Below are 5,902 nucleotides of genomic sequence, written 5' to 3'. Positions count from 1 at the left end.
GGCGGCGAAGTCGAGTGGGAAAGCGTCGGGAAGAAGCGCACTTAACCGGACTCGTCGGTCGGATGAAGCGCCTGGATGTTTGGACTTAGGTTTTGAGCGAAAAAAAATTCCTCCAGGGCGGCGAAGTCGAGTGGGAAAGCGTCCGGGAAGGCGCACTTAACCGGACTCGTCGGTCGGATGAAAGCGCCTGGATGTTTGGACTTAGGTTTTGAGCGCAAAAAAATTTCCTCCAGGGCGGCGAAGTCGAGTGGAAAAGCGTCCGGAAGGCGCGCTTAACCGGACTCGATCGGTCGGATGAAGCGCCTGGATGTTTGGACTTAGGTTTTGAGCAAAAAAATTTCCTCCAGGGCGGCGAAGTCGAGTGGGAAAGCGTCGGGAAAGCGCGCTTAACCGGACTCGATCGGTCGGATGAAGCGCCTGGATGTTTGGACTTAGGTTTTGAGCGAAAAAAATTCCTCCAGGGCGGCGAAGTCGATTGGGAAAGCGTCGGGAAGGCGCATAACCGGACTCGATCGGTCGGATGAAGCGCCTGGATGATTTTCGTTTGAAAATTGCACTAAGTCAACCGGGGAAAGGTCCGACTTCCATACCCTCCGAGGCTCGAGTCAGGCCGACCGAGAGGCCTCCTCCGGGCATGATTCAAATTTTCCCGCGACCCTGGAGGTGGCGTTTACACAGAAGCAACTTTTACATGGGTACGATTTCGGTGAGCAGCGTGTTTTGTGGACTTAGTCTCTGGCGAAAAAAAGTCGAAAAAGCGACTAAGTCCATATCGACTTAGGTTTTGAGCGCAATCTTTCTGAAGCTCGGGCGAGGGAGCTATCGAGCGCTTCACCTGAAACACGGACACAGGCGCCGAGAGAGAGGGCGTTCGGCGGCGGCGTCCCCTCGGCCAGCGTGATCGATTGGAGGCGCGGCGCGCCTAGCCTAGAGACCCCACCGGCCAGCCCCGCTGCCGCCGCTATGGCTCGGGAGTGCCTGGCAGAGAGCACGGCGTGCAATGGGTTTCACGTTTGGGCTTTGACAGCACGCGCGCGCCGGGCAATTTGGGCGTTCGTTACGAGCAGGCCCCCTCAGCCGAGGAAGCGCCGAACCGCCGGAGGAGGCCTGAAGCGGCGGTCAGGCGCGAGAGTCCGTCACGGCGGGCGTGGAGGGCAGAAGCGCGGCAGCGTCCGGCGCGCGCGGCGCGGTACCCCGTCCCGTGAAACACACTTTTCGGCGTCGGCGCGATCCCAGCGGCCACCCACCCAGCGGCGACCCCGCCCGGAAGGTTCGAGCAGCGCGTCGCCCTATGGCGGCGGTCTTAGCCGAGGTCAAGCGGGGTCTGCCCAGGCCCCCTCCTCAGGCGGACTGAGACCCGTGTGTAAGCAAAAAGCGGCCAGCGTCGGTTGGTCCCTCGACCCACAGGGGTTACCTGGTTGATCCTGCCAGTAACATATGCTTGTCTCAAAGATTAAGCCATGCAGGTCTAAGTGCACCACGGCGGTACAGTGAAACTGCGAATGGCTCATTAAATCAGTTATGGTCCCTTTGATCGCTCCACCGGTACTTGGATAACTGTGGCAATTCCAGAGCTAATACATGCAAGCGGCGCCGGCCGGGCGACCGCCTCTCCTCGCGGGGCGGGAGGCTGAAGGCAGCGATGCATTTATCAGATCCAAAACCCATCCGGGCCCCGGGCGATCCGTCCTCGGACCGGTACCTTTGGTGACTCTAGATAACCTCGGGCGATCGCTCGCCCTTCGCGCGGCGGCGATTCATTCAGTGTCTGCCCTATCAACTTTCGATGGTACATCAGGCGCCTACCATGGTGACCACGGGTGACGGGAATCAGGGTTCGATTCGGAGAGGAGCCTGAAGCGGCTACCACATCCAAGGAAGGCAGCAGGCGCGCAAATTACCCATTTCCGACTCGGGAGGTAGTGGCGAAAAATAACAATACAGGTCTCTTTCGAGGCCCTGTAATTGGAATGGCGTATCTTAAACACATGGCGAGGACCCATTGGAGGCAAGTCTGGTGCCAGCAGCGCGGTAATTCCAGCTCAATAGCGTATATTAAAGTTGCTGCAGTTAAAAAGCTCGTGTAGTTGGATCTCGGGATCTGGCTGGCGGTCCGCCGAGGCGAAGCCACCGCCCGTCCCAGGTCCCTGCCTCGGCGCCCCGGATGCCCTTGGCTGGGTGTCGGTCGAGGGCAAAGCGTTTACTTTGAAAAAATTAGAGTGTTCAAAGCAGGCGGCGTCGCCGCTGAATACGCAGCTAGGAATAATGGAATAGGACTCGGTTCTATTTTGTGGGTTTCTGGAACCGGAGCCATGATTAAGAGGGCGGCGGGGCATTGCGTATTGCGCGCTAGAGGTGAAATTCTTGGACCGGCGCAAGGCGGACGAAGCGCAAGCATTTGCCAAGAATGTTTTCATTAATCAGAAACGAAAGTCGGAGGTTGAAGGCGATCAGATACCGTCGTAGTTCCGACCGTAAGCGATGCCGACCCGCGATCGGCGGCGTTATTCCCATGACCGCCGGGCAGCGTGCGGAAACCACAGTCTTTGGGTTCGGGAGTATGGTTGCAAAGCTGAAACTTAAGGAATTTGCGGAAGGGCACCACCAGGAGTGGAGCCTGCGGCTTAATTTGACTCAACACGGGAAACCTCACCCGGCCCGGACACGGAAAGGATTGACAGATTGATAGCTCTTTCTCGATTCTGTGGGTGGTGGTGCATGGCCGTTCTTAGTTGGTGGAGCGATTTGTCTGGTTCATTCCGATAACGAACGAGACTCCGGCTTGCTAAATAGTGGCGCGGCCACTTGGGTCGGCGTCAAAAACTTCTTAGAGGACAAGTGGCGTTCAGCCACGCGAGATGGAGCAATAACAGGTCTGTGATGCCCTTAGATGTCGGGGCTGCGCGCCACAATGGGCGGATCAGCGTGTGTCTACCCTGCGCCGAGAGGCGCGGGTAACCCGCTGAACCCCGCTCGTGATCGGGACTGGGGATTGAAACTATTTCCCATCAGCGAGAATTCCCAGTAGCGCGGGTCATAAGCTCGCGTTGATTAAGTCCCTGCCCTTTGTACACACCGCCCGTCGCTACTACCGATTGGATGGTTTAGTGAGGTCCTCGGACGGCCCGCCGGGCCCCTCGCGAGGGCTCTGGCGGGGGCGCCGGGAAGGCGATCAAACTTGACTATCTAGAGGAAGTAAAAGTCGTAACAAGGTTTCCGTGGTGAACCTGCGGAAGGATCGTGCTCGGCCCGGCCCGATCCAAGCGGAAACCGCCCCGGGCGGGGAGGCCTAGCCCACCTCCCCCCCGTCTCAAGCTCCGGGTGCGCGGCAGAGGCGGCGGCTCGGCGCGGCCTCTCCCCTCGGGCACGCAGCGAAAGCGCAGAAGCGCGATAAGAAAAAAAGGAACTTGACTGTCGCTGCACTCGGCGGCCCCGCTTTCAGCGGCGGGGCTGAGCCGGGGCCCTGGCGAGTACCGCCGCGGCCTCGGGACCGTGGGTTCAAAGTCTCCTCCCGCGAAGGAGGCGCCCGTCCGGGGTAAAAAACCTCTATCCTATTTTACTCTATGATCCAGCGGCCGTGGCGAGGTCTGCCGCTCAAAAACCCAAGACGGCAAAAGAACCGCACAAAAACCTAAGGCAGCGGAGAGAGATCGCGAGAGAGGCGCCGTTCCCCTGGGAGGAGCAGCGCACCTCCCGCGGAGGCTTGAGCAACCTACGCGGCGCCCCCATGACTGTCGCTGCACTCGGCGGGCCCCTGCTTTCCAGCGGCGGGGGCGAGCGAGGCCCTGGCGAGTACCCGCCGCGGCCTCCGGGACCGTGGGTTCAAAGTCTCCTCCCGCGAAGGAGGCGCCCGTCGAGGTAAAAAAACCTCTATCCTATTTTACTCTATGATCCAGCGGCCGTGGCCGAGAGGTCTGCCGCTCAAAAACCCAAAGCGGCAAAGAACCGCACAAAAACCTAAAGGCGAGAGAGAGAGATCCGAGAGAACTTGACTGTCGCTGCACTCGGCGGGCCCCTGCTTTCCAGCGGCGGGGCGAGCCGGGAACCCTGGCGAGTACCGCGGCCTCCGGGACCGTGGGTTCAAAGTCTCCTCCAGCGAAGGAGGAGCGCCCGTCGAGGTAAAAAAACCTCTATCCTATTTTACTCTATGATCCAGCGGCCGTGGCCGAGAGGTCTGCGCGCAAAAACCCAAAGCGGCAAAAGAACGCACAAAAACCTAAGGCGGGAGAGAGAGAGATCCGAGAGAACTTGACTGTCGCTGCACTCGGCGGGCCCCTGCTTTCCAGCGGCGGGGGGCGAGCGAGCCCTGGTGGAGTACCCATACGGCCTCCGGGACCGTGGGTTCAAAGTCTCCTCCCGCGAAGGAGGCGCCCGTCGGGGTAAAAAAACCTCCATCCTATTTTACTCTATGTTCCAGCGGCCGTGGCCGAGAGGTCTGCCGCTCAAACATCCCAAGGCGGCAAAAGAACCGCACAAAAACCTAAGGCGAAGCGAGAGAGGATCGCGAGAAGGAGGCGCCGTTCCCCTGGGAGGCAGCGCACCTCCCGCGGAGGCTTGAGCAACCTACGCGGCGCCCCACCCCCTTGGCACGGGGTGGGGGCGAGCCCATGAGCCTCTGAAAGACTTTGCTTTGCCAACCCCGGCGGGTACCCAGCAGGCGCCGGGACCGTGGGTTGAAGTCCCCCTCTCGCGAGGCGCCCGTCGAGCGACCCCCTTTGTATTTTGAACCCACAAGCCTGTGCAGTTCGGCCTCGCCTCGGGCGCTAAACTCAAGCGCAGTACGACTCTTAGCGGTGGATCACTCGGCTCGTGCGTCGATGAAGAAGCGCAGCCAGCTGCGAGAACTAATGTGGTGCAGGACACATCGATCATCGACACGCCGAGCGCGCTGCGGCCCGGGTCGTCCGGGCCACGCCTGTCTGAGGGTCGCTTTCCCATCGATCGGGACCTCCGGGTCCCGCGGCTGGAGCGTCGCAGGGGGGCTTCCCGCTCCCCTCCGTCCTCCCAAGTGCAGACCGCCACGGGCATCGCCTCCTCGGCGGGAGTCGAGCGCTTCCTCCGGCTTCCCCCTCCCACGAGGAGGTGGCGTCCCCCAGGCGTCTGGGACGGCGGCGTCCTCCTCTCGGCGGCTTCCGGTGGGTGTCTGCCACCTCCGTCGCCCGCCGACGTGGACCCCCCCGGCTCCCTCCGCCCCCTCGGACGCTCCGTGCGTAACGGGAGGTTCGCGCTCCGTCTCTCGCCCCCCTCGGCGCCCTGCCCGGCGCGCGAACGAGACCTGTTCAGGCCAGCCCGCAGCAGCAGCGCGGCGGCCGCTCCTAACCCATATCCGACAACGACCTCAGATCAGACGAGACGACCCGCTGAATTTAAGCATATTACTAAAGCGGAGGAAAAAGAAACTAACAAGGATTCCCTCAGTAGCGGCGGCGAGGAAAAGCCCAGCGCCGAATCCCCGGCCCGGGCCACGGCGGCGAGGGGACATGTGGCGTACAGAAGACCGTTCTCTCTCGGCGCGGGTCGGGGGCCCAAGTCCTTCTGATGGAGGCTTAGCCCGTGGACGGTGTGAGGCCGGTAGCAGGCCCCCTCCCGCCGGGGTGCGGTTCTTCGGTCGGGTTGCTTGGGAATGCAGCCCAAAGCGGGTGGTAAACTCCATCTAAGGCTAAATACCGGCACGAGACCGATAGTCGACAAGTACCGTGAGGGAAAGTTGAAAAGAACTTTGAAGAGAGAGTTCAACAGGGCGTGAAACCGCTAAGAGGTAAGCGGGTGGAGTCCGCCGCGGTCTGCCGGAGGATTCAGCTCGGCGGGCCCGGCCGGCCAGCGGAGTGCGGATCCCCTTGACCGAGAGCGCCGCCCGTCGGGCCTTCGGCGCCGTCGGGTGCACTTCTTCCGGCGGTGCGCG

General features: G+C 61.4%; 1 non-coding gene and 1 pseudogene across 1 annotated transcript in view; both read left to right on the top strand.

The window, feature by feature from the left end:
- The first annotated feature begins 4,782 nt into the window (after nucleotides 1-4,782).
- Nucleotides 4,783-4,929, top strand: LOC122331908 (annotated as a pseudogene).
- Nucleotides 4,930-5,333: 404 nt separating this feature from the next.
- The window catches only part of LOC122331986, a 4,027-nt gene continuing 3,458 nt past the window's right edge, over nucleotides 5,334-5,902 (top strand). The window contains exon 1 of the ribosomal RNA XR_006248344.1: nucleotides 5,334-5,902. This exon is cut by the window's right edge and continues 3,458 nt beyond it. This is a non-coding gene — a ribosomal RNA (28S ribosomal RNA).

This window comes from Puntigrus tetrazona, unplaced genomic scaffold, assembly GCF_018831695.1.
Source record: "Puntigrus tetrazona isolate hp1 unplaced genomic scaffold, ASM1883169v1 S000000003, whole genome shotgun sequence".
Classification (NCBI taxonomy): Eukaryota; Metazoa; Chordata; class Actinopteri; order Cypriniformes; family Cyprinidae; genus Puntigrus; species Puntigrus tetrazona.
The sequence above is the reverse complement of the archived record's forward strand: the minus strand, read 5'-3'. Positions and strand labels throughout refer to the sequence as shown.